General features: G+C 46.6%; 1 protein-coding gene across 3 annotated transcripts in view; it reads left to right on the top strand.

Moving 5' to 3' along the window:
- Nucleotides 1-3,020: 3,020 nt before the first annotated feature.
- tln2a (talin 2a) overlaps nt 3,021-14,988 on the top strand; it is a 94,091-nt gene continuing 82,123 nt past the window's right edge. For 2 of the 3 annotated variants that reach the window (XM_030414361.1, XM_030414365.1), the window contains exon 1: nt 3,021-3,180. The gene's annotated coding sequence lies outside the window, so the exon portion shown is untranslated. Of the gene's footprint in view, nt 3,181-3,323; nt 3,560-14,988 lie in introns of those variants that run through there. The other variant, XM_030414363.1, reaches the window with a different exon arrangement.

Raw genomic sequence — 14,988 nt, forward strand, 5'->3', positions numbered from 1 at the left:
CCTCATCAAAGTACAGTAAGCTGAACACATGCCAAGAGCCGACATCTCCACTGTTGATGTGGTGGGTCTGCTGTACTTAAAAGGATTTTTCTTCCCCTCTCCCGTGCCTGCGGGCGCTTGTTGAAAGGAAACCGCAAAAGTATCAACATGAAAATCTGCCAGAGTGAAGAGAAATATTCAGGATCTTATTTCAAAGGTAATAACTTTTCTGGTGACCCTGATGTTGTGGGAGCTGCTTAAGAGGGTGTTTTAAACTACTTTTCAAATGAATTTCTGGACAGATTATGACACATTTTCCCAAGCAGACAATTTCTGCCTGGAGACTGTGTGTGCTCTTATTTTGAAGAGGCTGCTTCGTCATGGCACACACCTGGTGATTTATGCTGCAGTGTTTGTGGAAGTATAGAGATTATAGAGGCAGACGTGTTTACGGCTCTGACGGTAACAAGGGACTCCCGTGAGAATGTCTGGAATCCAGCTGCAATTGTCCTGCTGCGCCTCTGGGTCAACATCTTGAAGCTTTGGCCCCCCCGCGGGCTCACATTTCACCCAACTGTACCCTGACAACAAGAAGCCAGTGTCCACTTATAGCATGTGGAGCAAATGCCTCCAATTCCTCACTTTATATTTCTGTCCCGCCTTGCCTCACCTCACCTGACCCCTGCGAAAAAATACGATAATAATAAACTCTATCGAATGTCCCGCTTCCAGGTAGCATTAAGAGTTTTACCGCTCGAACAATTTTAGACCACATAGCTCAGCCTTTAAAGGGCCACTCCACCTGTTTCACACATGACAGTCTGTTGAATCATTACAAACTGTGCCTCAACAAAGAGCCCGGGCTTGAAAAGTACAGATGTACACAAGGAGGACGGGGGGTTGTGGAGTTTGAAAGATGTGAGTATTTTACAGGCCACAGAGCCAAGATGTTGGAGAACTGCACTATGGGAAATGTAGGATCCAGGGTTTTTGGAACTCGGTCCTATACTAGGCACTAAAACTTAGGATATCTTGGCCTCGGCTGCTTTGATTTTGTTTTTTAAGTACATTTTGGATGTGTTTGGGTTTGCTGTGAAGAGTGATGTTCCACACGAGGAAGCTTTGTCCACATTCAACCTCCGAAAGAGAAAAAAGTTTGTCTGTGTCAAGTTTTCTGACACTTTTTGATCGATTATATATTATTTTGTTACCGTAGTAACACAGATTGGAAGAGGAAAATAATTCAAACACTTTCTGAAAATAAAATATTAGAATTAACTGTACTATTACTAGAAATGTATACCTTGGATGTTACATAATTTAAATACATAAAAGGTTTTTTGGGGAAAGAAAAGGTGTTTCCAAGTCTGAGTTTGGACCTTTTCTGGAAAGCAGAGTATTTCTATAAGCCCTTAAATTAGTTAGGATGGGGTCTATAAACTGCCTCTTACAAGTCCCCCACCATTATTGAAGTTCAACATTATAATACTGGAGTAGTCCTTGGGCTCTTGTGTTGTGGGACAGAGCGATGGAGAAGCAGAGATGGCAGGTTTGAGGTTCTCTGGCTCCTCCTACAGTAAAACAAACACTGAGCATCGCTGAACTTCCTCTCAAATATTTGAGCAGGTGGTGATGTTTGGATGGCTCTCTAAAGGGGGCTCTCCTTTATTTATTTCAATCTTTTCGTTCTTTTTTTTTTGTTTTTTAGCTTGAATCCAATACTTAAAGGCACGGTAAGGCAAGGTGAGTTTATTTCTATAACACAATTCAGACACAATGTAACTCAAAGTACCTAAAAATGACAATAAACAACATTAAAAACAAGCGGGAAGACATTAAAAAAAACATTTTCAGGTCATCTTAAAGGAAAAGTTGACTTGAAAATGAAAAGTCAGTCATCATCTACTCAGCCCCATGCTGTATGGAAGTCGGGTGATGGTTCGTAAGTCCACAATACATTTCTGGAGCTTCACAGCAGAATTAGTGTTGCAGCATTCACCGAAACAACTGATGAAGATGAGGACTTGTTCTATAATGTAAAAAAGAAAAAACAGAAAATACCCCCCCCCAAAAATGACCCAAAGCAGCTTGTCTGGTGCTCGGGTTTGGAAAAGACTAAAATCTTCACTGTAGATGCGTTGAAAATATTATTATTTCTAATCCACATGGAATCTCAGGGTTTCCAGAGACTTAAATTACACCAGACGAGCTGTACGTAGCTGTTTTAATGTTTTTGTGTGTGTCCCCATCTACTTCACTTATTTAGGAGAATGCTGCAGCGCCGTTTTGCCGCGAGGCTCCAAAAAAAATGTTTTGCGGACTACGAAACATCACCTGACTTTCCGGCGGCGTGAGGCGTGAGTAGATAAGGGCTGAATTATCACCTCTGGTTGAACTCGTCCTTTAAAGGGCCTTGTGAACCAGACTTAAAGGTGCACTATGTAACTTTTCAGCCCGTCCTCATCAGGAAAATACGAGCATGGAGGTCGCATCTCATCGCGACTCATATTGACGTCTTCTTGCGTCTTTTGGACCTTTTTTTAACCACAACATTGGTATGTATTGCTGCATTCTCACGCTGTGGGACTTCTAGATGGGCAGTGCTGTTTTTATTCTCACCCCGCCAGAAGTCAAAAATTCTAGCCCATTTTGTCAGACACGTCACATTTGTCTTTGGAGCACGTCAAAAGCTCGTGTCAGCGCTCGAAAAAAAAACACTATTCGACATATCGAGAGCCCTGTCGCTCTTTTTTTGTGTATTTGTGTAAAAAAAAATTTGCATATTGTACCTTTAAAAGCCTCATTAGGCTACAGGTGGAAACAAAAAAAAAAACAGGACCAAGAGAGGTTGTTCCTTCTGAGATTATCCCACATCACAATGAATATGATCGCAAATATAACTTGTAAGTGTATTCCCTGCGGACTACAGAGGTACGTGGACGGACTACAAAGCGCTCGGTCCATTAATAATGACGCATTTCCGCTCTGCCCCACCGTGGGATTATCTCCCCCCTCCCCATTTACGCACACACACACACACACACACACACGCCGAGCCCGCTGCTCGCACACTGTCCGGCCACTTGGAAATTTCCCCTCAACGCGGAGGATATTTGTACAGCTGAGGAGCGGGACTGGTCGGCGAACGTGCATCTTCTCGGGGGCTGACTCGCTTGAAATGCCCCAGTAGAGGACCCGAAGGTACGTCTGCGAGCCCGTAATCGGCTTTATTCCGCTGCCCATCTCCCCCCCCCCCCCGCAGCACACGCAGCGATCCGTCTGACCTTCTCCCGACCAAAGAAACCGCACGCCGCCTCTCTCTCTCTCCCTCTGTGAGTGTGTGAGCTCAGCGTGTGAGTGTGCGTGGATGGGGATCTCGCCTCGCGTTGCCTTTTTGAATGGATCGCTGCTTGTGTGAGTTGCGTGTTCTGCGGCCGCGACGCTCGTTTGAATCCGCGAAACTTGTGGAGCATTTAATGATCCGCCGCTCCTCCGCTGGCATCGGCTCGGTGTCTGGGCGACTTTACAGACCGACAGGGCTGCTGAGGCTGAACCTGCTGCTGCTGGTGCTGCAGGAGGGGTGAGCTTTATTTATTTTCCTCGGCTGTTTGTAAGGAGGACTCTGCGTGCGGACGATAAACGGAGGGGTTTTGGGTGCGCAGAGTCAAAAGAGGCATGCAAGAGTTCACGGAGATTACGCTGCGCCGGGACCAGCGGGGGTCTCCGCCATGTTCAGTCAAACCACCTCAAGTCACTGCCCGTGCCAGCAAAATGCCTTCGAGCGATTGTTTCCAACTTTTCCCTTTTTAATAATGCATGTGGTGGGGGGGGGGGGGGGGGGACTAAACATATTAAAGGGCGGCCACCTGTGCATGCTGCTGCGTTTACAAGCACCTGGTCGTGTAGGGAAAATCCAGCTTCATCATATAGCTTGCAGGGGCTTGGGTGGGTGGGTGGGTGGGTAGGGGGACCGTCATTTCCAGCTCCATCCAGCCTGTTTGGTGCATGTGCAGTCACGGGCAAGGTGATCAAGAGAGCGGCCCTGTGGAGAGGAAAAAAAGAAGTGACATATAGAATAATGCATGGCTCCTCTGCAGCAGCCATCCTCCCAGGTTTTTTTTTTCAAATATATATTAATATATATACTGTGGAGGATGGCTGCCTGGATCCATTCTCTGCCGCCACACCCCTTCTTAGAAAGGCAAGGCAGTGCCAGTAATACCAATCACATGCTATATATCTGGTGTTCGTTGCCGCAAGGGAGATCTCAAGGATGTGCTTCTCCTGTTTGGCAGCGAGGTATGATGAGGCTGAATGATGCCTTGTTGTTGTGCGCCAAGTTTGGTGGCCGAAAGGATTACAATGCACTTACCAATGCGAGAGTGGATCAGTGCATGTCAATGAGGCGGTGTGTGTGTGTGTGTGTGTGTGTGTGTGTGTGTGTGTGTGTGTGTGTGTGTGTGTGTGTGTGTGTGTGTGTTGGCTACCGTGTGACTGGTGAGCCCGGTTAGGTGCCAGACGTGACAGGGGGGTCATAAGAGATGAGAGGGGAGGGGATTGGGGGGGTTTGTCTAGGGAGTTTAATAGGCAAAAGTAAATTGTCCCCCTGAAGCCGTCCCCTATCTCACTCTCTCTCTCTCACTCACACACACACGCACACACACACTCTTCTCCCCACTCCCCTCCTGGCTGCCTAGACCCTGGCTCGTCAGGAAAAGACACATGACCTTACAGGCTGCAGGCTCCGGTGTGTGTGTGTGTGTGTGTGTGTGTGTGTGTGTGTGTGTGTGTGTGTGTGTGTGTGTGTGTGTGTGTAATCCCTCAGGAACGAATGCTCTCTCCCTCTGACTGGTTTGTTACACATCCTCGAGGTATGTCTGACACCGGTCTGTGCATCCAGATCCATTTTGGCATTCAGGACAAGCGCTTCTTGTGGGAACGGCTGGCGCTTATTAAATACAATTTTCTCTCCCTCCCCAAAAAAATCCATACTTAATAAAGGTGTGAAGACTTTTTTTTTGCGGCGGCGACGGCCCCCCGAGAATGTCATCCTGTCTGCCCGAGTTGCCCCGTGTTAAAACGTGTCCTTTCAAAATGGCAGCTCTCCCATAATGAGCCAGGCCTTCCGTTTCTTCTGCTCTGATCAGTTATGCTTCTGTTTCATCTCTGTGAAAATGTCATTTCTCAAACCTCACTGTTCACTGTTACTATCAGCTGCCGCTGCCGCCGCCGCTGCTGCTGTTTAGTATGCAGCTGTGCCACCGGCCGTGGCACCGATCATTTATTAAACTGACCAAACTCTATCTGGCTTCCCTCACATAAAGGCAGCAATCAAAAGCTTTTTCATTATATTAGCGGCTGCACTGACCTTTTTGGAGGATGTGTTTATGCATCCATTATGCTATTAGTAGTGTGAAACCAATCTGCTCCGAGCAGAGCTCGAGTGATCAACAAATACCCTCTTTACTGTGTAGCTGTTCAGTTATTTAGTGCTGAAACCGGTGGCATGGAAGGAGAAGCGGCGTGAATCTTGAGGAAATGATGTCTTAGTCTGCACATGATGAGAACGGCAAGCATATTAATTATGCTTTGCCTTAATCTCAGGTCTTAAAATCAATCGTTAAATGGCTGTTTGAGCATAACCTGTCATCCGTGGCCCTGTTTCCTTTGAAATATCTAACATAGAGATACTAAAGCAAACCACTTGCTGTGTAAATTCCATAGTCATTCAGCCTGGGCTGTAGCCTTGGGTGACTAACACTCAATGGCTATGTGCTTCTGGCTTATAAAGACCTTCAAGGGCAACTTCGTCCGGAAGTGAAGGGGTTTGCTCATCAGCAGCACATGGCTAATTTATTGATCCGTGCCTTTGTTGTGCATGGAAGCAGGCCTGTCACCAGCCACCGCAGAGGGGAAGTAATAAGCACCCCATAATGACACTTTAATCACAAGAGGCAGCATGTTAATGCAGTGGACCTCGGGGGACGAGCCAACAGTTTGTTGCTCGTGCTCAGCCAGATAGCTCTGCTGAGCTCACGGGAAGTGTCGGGAACGTCGTGGCAATCAGAGTTGTCGGGTTTAGTGAAATCCATTACAGCAGTACAGGATGGTAAAACCACATGGCTCGTGTTGTGTGACCAAACTGGCTCCAACCTTTCGAGGCACAGACACAGGACCTCTTGGGATGTTCTTCGGCGTGTAGAACCAGGACATCGACTCGGGGTCCTGTGGGCTGTGAGGTGGGGGCCTCCATGAATCGAACTCGTTCCTGCACACATGCGCCATCAAATTGGGGTCTGGGGAATTCGGGGGCGAGTTCAATGCCTTGAGGTCTTCGTCATGTTCCTCACACATTCCTGAGCAGTTTTTGTGGTTTGGCCAGGTGTGTTGTCCTGCTGGGGGGGGGGGGGCTCTGCCTTGTGCTTGGTCTGCAAAACGGACCAGGGGTTTCCAACAGAACATTGCATTGCAAGGATAGATGTTTTTCACTTCACCTTTTAGTGCTCGCTGTGACTGCAAGAGTTGTACGGGCTGGTGTGAGCCCGCGATCTGTTTCTTTTTTCTGTGTAAATGCTGCTGTGAGGACTTTATCATGCAAGTGTAAGAATTTCAGCTGAACAGAGAGAGCCTGCTTGAATTCCATTTGCAAAATATTTTAAAAAGAGTGTTCAGAGAGTGTATTGCTAGCAGCATCCCTTGACACTTGTTCCACAGTTATTCGCAACTCACCTGCGTCTGCTGTTAGTGCAACAATAACCGAGTGAAGAATCGATGGTTCCAGCGCTGCTCCTAGTCAGTCACCTGGAGCTCATTCCTTATTTTGTATGGATTGGCAAATTCAGTTGCCATTGTGTTGTTTGTTTGACTGATGATGGTTATATGTAATTAAGCAATTAAAGAACATAAGAACGGCACAGGAATGTATTAGTCTGCACGTCTGCAAGGCATTGCACGTTATTTGATGACCTTACGCAAGCTGGATCACAACCATGATGATGCAGGATCGGAGCCCCTCTTTATCTGGGCATTTTGGGGTTTTGTATTGTAAGAGAAGATTGGATGGACTCAGCCCAGCGTTCATATTTAGAAGCATGGTGGCTATTAGCCCTGGCTCTTTTTTTGGCTGCAGACCTTGTGTACCTAGGTAGTGAATGGGCAAAACCTGCCTTTTCAATTCTATAGATTCTGTAAACCACGCAGCATTGATAGTATCATTTTGCATACATTTTGCATATATTTGATAAAATGGCCCACCCAAGCGTTGGAATTTCTCCCCGTTTTGTCGGACTTGGATATCGTTTGCTTTTTGCCCCACGCTGTCTTCACCCTAAGAGATGAAGTGAAATGAAGAAGGACTACTTTCATTATTGGTTTCGGCAACTGTTGCTGGGTCCCTGGATGCACACGTGCACTTTGTTATCCTATTTAAGATTTAATGAAGTCAAACCCCATTTTTGAATCTGCGTTGGCACTCCTCTGCTATAGAGAGTCGATGCATTTGCGGAGTCCGTCACGACCAGCCTGGATCCAAATTGCCTAACCACAGTATGTGCACCAACAATGTGAGCCAGTTTGGTTGTGCTTTAAAAAAACCTGTTGCTCTTCCATCAAATTTCTGACAAAGCAGCTGCTCAACATGTGCATTTGCTGTTTTACTGTAACCACGCTGGCTGTCAAGTCAGCTATAATCTTTCATATTACACGAGTGGCAGCTTTTTTGACTAACCGCAGCTCCTATATGCACACATGCAGGCAAGACTCCTTGTAAGAACGCTGTGGCGTGGTGACGTGCTCAATGCGAGTGGTGGAAAAAGGTCTGAACGGAGGAGGAGGAGGAGGAGGAATGTCTGGCCTAGTTCAAGTTAACTATCACAGAATTTCACACTTCGTTGAGACCAAGCAAAGGCATGTGTAACCTTAAACATAAGAGTAAAAATCACAAGATTCCAAGCTGGGCTTCCTGTGAGAAAGAGGCCCCCCCCCCCGAGCCTGGCCCTTCCAAATGTAATATGGCTGAGTTTGGAACAGAATTGGGCAGAAAACTCATTGAAACACTTTCCATGCTCTTTTGTCCGAGTCACCCAGAAAGGGTTATAGTGTGCAACAGGCCAGGTTGATAAAAACTGAAGTGACAATCTTGACCCAAATCTTATTTAGAGAGAAGATTGAATATGAATGAACAGGTGTGGATGTAGCTCAGGTAGAACTAATGTCCAGCAATCAGAAGGTTGCTGGGTCAAATCCCATGGCTGCACTCTGAAGCATCCTTGAGCAAGATACCCCAAACCCCGAATTGTTCCCGATGAGCAGGTTGCCACCTTGCATGGCAGCCTCTGGCATCAGTGTATGAATGTGTGTGCCACAGAAATGCAACTCCATTTACCAAAATAAAACGACTATCTTAAAGAGGGGGCGCACGTTTTTGAACAGATTGTCGCCGTTTATGATGAGACTCTGTCCGTCCAGCCCGTCAGCGGTGAAGTGTTCATCCAAAGTTTTCTGAAGTGGAAATGTTGGTCATTATTGGATGGATGCAGCAGAGGCTGCCTTCTTGGCACATCCCATCTACTTTCTGTTTTTTTCCCACCTCCCACTGAGTTCTGGTTTGCCTGCTTCCCACTCAGTCCAAAATCCAATGTGCATTGCATTACAAACACAAGCCAGTACAGTGTTTGCCTGCCAGTAACACAAAGAACTATTTCTGCACTAGTGGCCTTTGCTAATTGATTGGTTTTAAATACTCAGTATGACTCAAGGACGGGAAATGTTTGCAGTGTTTGTTTCAGTCGATAATTAAACATGGAGTGTGTTCCGGGATGAGCAGTCTGTCGGAGTGCCCTGCGGCAGCCTGCATACTGTATGTGGTCATGTGTGCGCTGTGATGGAAGTCCGTGGACCCCTAGTCTGGTTTAAAAATACCAAATTTTGGTCATGCTGAGCAGTCTGGAGCAGCAGTCGCCAGAGTGGTTGTCATAGTGACGGGGGAAGAGAACTCACGCTGCCTACTACCTTGTAGGCATGTTGAACGGAGTTGATCATTTGCACGCTTACCCCCGGTAGAGGAGCACGCTGACGACAGTGCTCACAGATGTTTATACCAAAATGGATTGAGTTTCACAGTGTTATGTAGCCTGTATTGCCGATGACATTAAAGTCATCCGTCTTTTGGTGTCATCTGACCTATGAGCCGGGAATTCACTACGTGGTCACACTGACTTATGGACTGCTCCAGACTTAAAAGAGCAAAAGCTTCCATTCTCAATGCAGCGATGATCTGTCTGTGCTGAAATGCCCCTGTGCAACATCATCTACAGGACTTGACACAAATGGTCGACCCTTTGTCCTCAGCCTGCGAGTTGAACATATACACGCATGTAAGCGAGGTCACCAAGCGCCCGAATATGACGCCAGGTTAAATACGACCTGAAACATGAACGATCCCTGTGGTGAAATGAGGTGAAGTCCCCCTGTTTAAGTTTAGACTTTCTGAAATGAATACCAGCTATTTCTGAATTTGAGTGTCTTCTTCACTCGCTTCCCAGAACTCCATGTCAAGGGATCTGTTAATAGTAAATAAACACAAGATAAAAATTGTCTAATTGTCTGCAGTTGCCGCCAAACTTAAAGGGGCTCTGTGGAGTCTCTTAGTTTTATGTCAGCAGGACTCAAACTGGCGTTGGCGACTGTTGCTCTCTGTTAGCAGCACCATTAAATGACTTGAACAAGTCGTCCACAGGCTGTATAAGCAACTGAGAGAGACGTCAAAGGTCTCATTTGTCACATAATGTTACAATCCGCTCACATAATGGTCAATAAAAAGTGATCAAAACATGCAAATTGCAACAAATTGGTCTGTTTTTTATATTTCACTAAAATGCTCTCTTTTTCATTGATAAATGCTAGATCCGTAAATGATTGAATAGAGAAATCATCTTGAACTCTCTTTCCAGTTGCACAAACGTCCAGGCTGACTTTCGAAACCCCAGCTTGTAATTTCAGGCGTTCTGGCCGAGGCGAGCAGTCATCTCGGAACCCCCCACCCTCCCGGCTGAAAGAGGATCTGCTCTGAAATGGGTTTCAGGTTGCAGATGAGCTCCTCAGCTATTACTGGAGTGCGTCTCTGGCAGAAATCCCTGCTGCCATGGTTGCCACCTCGAGGCTCATGCCTCTTAGTCACCAGGGCAGAAATGTAACCTAATCAGGTGTCTGCTGCTCCCAGTACACAAGCACGCCACTCGGCGAACAGAGTGCAGATTGGCTGTGTTGTACGTGACCACGTGTTGCCAAACACCGTTGTGAAGCATGTTACTCTACGAGACCCTGTAATTTTCCCATTTCACTTGGATTCCATAATACTGCTTGCGTTGCTTCGTGTGGTTAACTTCTTCTTTCCATCTCCGCTCGTCGTCCTTCTGCTCGGGGGGGCTGTTTGATCCTACCAAAGCGACATGGAAATGCAGTAGTTGCCTAAAGGTTACGGAACCATGCATGTTGCATAGAGATTATTGGTTTGCTTGCTGGGAAGTGAACCATGTAACACCCTCTTCCAGCACAACAAGTGCTCCTCAGCAAAGTGTTTTATTTTGGATGCTCTCAGCGGACCACTCGATGCCAGTGCCACTTGCGGTGGTTATTTTGGGTTGATAATCAAAAGTCTGTTTACATGCGTCACTCCGACTTTTGCACATGAGCGGTGAACGAGCAGCGGAGACAACTTCAAGGTGACTTTTTGTCTCTGCAGGAGAAATTGATCACGACGGTGAGAGGGTAGAAATCAGGCTTGGCATTTGAACAGGACAGGATACCAATTGAATCTGTGCCACGTAGGGGGGTGAGCGCATACAGCTTTGATGGTCCTGCCGATGAAAACATTAGCTCCTCGCGTTTTTTTTAAAGGTTAAACCAAGCATGACTGCGTCTACGTTTCCTCTGTTGCCTCAGTGATCCCTCAGCAGTTGACCGTAACCGTATCTATTCCTAAAGTCATGACCAAATGGCGCCCCCATTGCTCAACCTGTTTGCTTTTTGTTGACAAATTTCAACATTTGTATCACTCATCAATTTATTTTGGTCCCTGTGATGTCGTGGTTGGTGAAAGCCAAACCCTGCGTTGGAATTCCCCAGGAAGTGAGAGGGAAGCGGCTCGGGAGCGAAGCTTTTGTCGAGCGGCGGGGTGAGTGAACATTCTGGGAGCTCTGGAAATGTATCCCCCACCCCTCTGCTCCTCCACGGCCCTCCTGCAGCCCGGGGCATCTATTCTTGGTTTTTCGCATGGGGATAAATTCTTTGCTACAAATGTTGGGTAGGGAGTCACCCTCTCTGTAAAAAAAGGGCCATCCTGCCGGCAGAAGGGCTGAAGTGATCCCAGTGTTGCTGAATGGACTAAAAACGTTGTGGATATGCGAGCGCGATGAATAGATTGTTGAAATCCAGGGGAGCACTTATGTCATTTGCAGTCAGATTTGGCCGCGGCTCCCATTGTTTCTGCGGGCTCGGCATTTGGCACAATGTATCCTGAATGAGTTCAGCCTTCAGTCAATCACCAACCAGTTTGTGTGTGTGTTTTTTTTTTTTTTTTTTGGCCGAGCATCTACAGCATGAAATGTCGGAGGAAGTTGTCGTGGCCTATTATCTGTATTGCACCATTCATTTTAGTACAACTCCCTGTGTTGGCGGGAAAACGGCTCCATTACCTAACAGTGGTTTACGGACAGGTATCGGACAGGAGTTGGTGTTACAAATACATCATTTGAATAACCTGTTTGAGCTTAACGTGACGTCCCATGAGCTTCGTTTTCTCTCTGCAACAACTTTTAATTGCTTAAAAATGTTGGCGTGCGATAAACAAAACTTTATCTAAACAGGACTGTAGAGAAAATGGAGAGAAGCTCCGGGAGCGATTATGGCTGCCCAGCGCTAGCCAGGCCTGCTAGTTTGCTATTTAGTAAGAGATATTGCTATGCTTACTGTTTTCACAGGCTGTTCAGCACTCCCAACTGATCTTCATCTGCACAACTGTATAAATTCTTATGCCACAGCTTCACATAGTGCACGCACACAGGTTTATCCAGTCGAGTTTCTAAGCGCTGCCGGTCAGCCGTCCCTCACTCTTCAACAGATTTTAGCTGCAGAGATCGAAAACATCTTTTTGACAGGTCGTTATTTTTCCCGATATTTGGAAATGGTTCGCCTTAAAAAAAAATTCAAGTGTATTTAGTATGTTATTCTCTGATAAGACGACTTCAGCTGGGTGTCGGTGTTTGCTCGACACATCTGAAGCGACAGGTGTGACAAATGCCGGCTTGTTTCTTATCATTGATTTATTTATTTAGCTTTTCTCATGCTTCACGTTTCTCTTGTTTTATTTTCCCCAGTGATTAACACCGAGTCCTCTCTGTTGGCGTACAGTGAATCAGGGTGCAAAGTGCATGTTGACATGATCAGTCATAGTGACGTCCGCCCACGAGCACGTGAAAATGTTCAAAGCGGCAGGACGGGCCTCTTCTCTCATCCCTCCTCTGAGATTATTTAAAAATTATCATCCATGAACTGATGGTTTTAGTTCCTTTCCTCGACGCATTTTGTGCTGGACATGTCTGCGGCCCTCCTACAACACATCCAACATGACATTGCAAAATTCTGCCGACGGACCGCACCAGAAATAGCCCCTTTAAGTGGCCGTTAATGTATGACCGTTACATCATTTCACTGCCAGTGCTCCTCGCCCTTGGCCGAAAAAAAACCTTTCCGTCTGGAGTAGACTCGCTCGCGCCCTCCCACCTCCCCTGCGAGCCTCCGATGCTGCTCGTAGAGGTTCGTGGTGTTTGAATAGAGCTATATAAGGGAAACCATTCTTTGTTTATTAGTTAAGGGAGAGTGCATGGGAGCGCTGCCAGGCCTCTCTCCGACTAGAAAAAACGGGGACAGCGAGAAGAAGACGAAACACCACTCAAACAGAGTGTACTCTTGCTATGCGGAGCTGTAAACATTGCTCCTTTTGTTTTTTGTTTTCTTTCGAAGGCGGCGTTATGAGGGCGGCAGCTGGCTTATGTTACATGTGGAAAGCTCGGCGGTAATCAAGTGGCTGAAAATAGACTTTTATTTGTGCGGCATGCTATGGGGGCCGTGTGTGATATTGCAGCCAGGAATACAGTGGTTACATTAGCTGCCTCCCAGTGACTTCATCTGAGTTATGAGCAGCGGAGGTTATTGGAGAGAGGCCGCCCACCTGCCGCAGGCTGCAGGTCCTCCGCTAGCAGGACAGCAGCGTGGTAGAAGGTGTGTCTCGGTTGTAGCCGCAGATCATTTTACTAATAAAAGAAACGAGGGGAAAAGACACTTTATGAATTAGATTTTAAATGTGCAATAAAGCTCTCGGATCAGGGGAGTGCTTGTGGTTTACACCGCCAGCACATGAGCTTTGGATCGGGATGGGCCCCCGGGCTAGCTGGTTAGCATCATAACTCTGTTAGATATCTCTGCAACACAATACACAGACATCGGAATCAGAATCAGAAATACTTAATTGATCCCTGAGGGGAAATTGCATGCGTTACAGCTGCTCCCAGTCAAAGTTCCAGAAATATGCAGTATGCATGTCAAAAGTCTTATTTATTCACATTCTGTTGATTTTTTTCCATTCATTATTTGAATGTTTTCAACTTGAATTCTTTCATATTGCCCCCTTTTAAGAACTAGAGCTGATGGGGATGATGCAGCCACTCGGCTCAGCTAAGATGGTCGCTCGAGTGTACTGCCGACTGCCATCTGTCAAATGGCTGTTAAGTTGTTCGAGGGGGCTACCTGCGCGTGTTGGGTTTTTACAGCCTGCATTTGCAAACCCCTTATTAAATGTGAAGTGCCGTCTACGGAGACAGTTTGCTGAAACGCGTCCGGCGGCGACTGGTGAGGAGACCGTTTTTAGAATTCAAATGGCTTCTTCTACTCCGGGGCTAAATGTGTCTGAGGTCTCCACTTTTTTTTTAAAAGCTGAAGTGAGACCAGCTGTCTGTGGGAAAACACATTATTATTACTGTATTAGCTCATTAAAAAGGCTTAAGTTTATAGGGTGCCCGGTTGTTGTTTGGGGTGTGGAAAGCCGGTGGTGTGGAGGCGGCGCTAAGTCATCAGCTGCGCGGCTCCGACTCGCTTGTCAGCTTTGTATAATCGGCACGGCTGCACAGTTTGCTACCGAATCAGGCCGTTCATTAAAATGCACTCTACGCGAACCGCGTGCCGTTGAACGAGGCCGTACTTTCAACTGGTTGGTGTTTTTTCTTTGTGCGGGATTAATGAAAAGCATGGGATTTGCTGCCTCATGAGTACTATATGCTTCTCTTTTCAGAGGCCGCTGTCTGGAGACGGTTGCGCAATCACTTCTGTTCCCAGTTTGAATTTAATTGAGATAATCCAATATCACCATTTTCTGCTTTGTCAATTTAAAATAAGATTGTTTGTAGTAATCTTCTCGGCTTAAAGTTGGTGCGCAGTGTTTCATGTCAGCTCGTCTATGGGGAGCTTGTTCTCCAGCTGGCAACGAGACAAATGCTGCATTGTCAGATTCCTCTCTTTAAATGGACTCGGGCGTTTTGTCTTTTGGACTCGGGGTAGAATGCCAGCCTTGTCCTCAGTCGGGTTACTTATCTCCCCGGTGCAGAGCACACCCTCGGGGGAAATTACTTGGGGGGGGGGGGGGCATCCCCACCCACCCGTTTACCCCCTTCGACAACATGATTGAATGACGTCTCTCCCTTTTGAGGAGTGAGTACCTCGTTTGTTACTTACACTGTTAAAGTCAAGCATCCTCTCAATGAGCTACAAGATTATCCGTGTTTGCAAGGCTGGTTGGCAAACACCAGGTGGGAAATTTATTGCTGGCTGCTCTTAAGGGAACGTTCACGCAGAGACTCGGTGCTGATTTTGAATTGGCAGCACGCGTTGCTAGGATGGTGGATTCGAATGCCAGTTACAAGTGGCAGATGGGAAATGAGATTTTTTTTTGTTTTTGAT

Source organism: Sparus aurata, chromosome 4 (genome assembly GCF_900880675.1).
Source record: "Sparus aurata chromosome 4, fSpaAur1.1, whole genome shotgun sequence".
Classification (NCBI taxonomy): domain Eukaryota; kingdom Metazoa; phylum Chordata; class Actinopteri; order Spariformes; family Sparidae; genus Sparus; species Sparus aurata.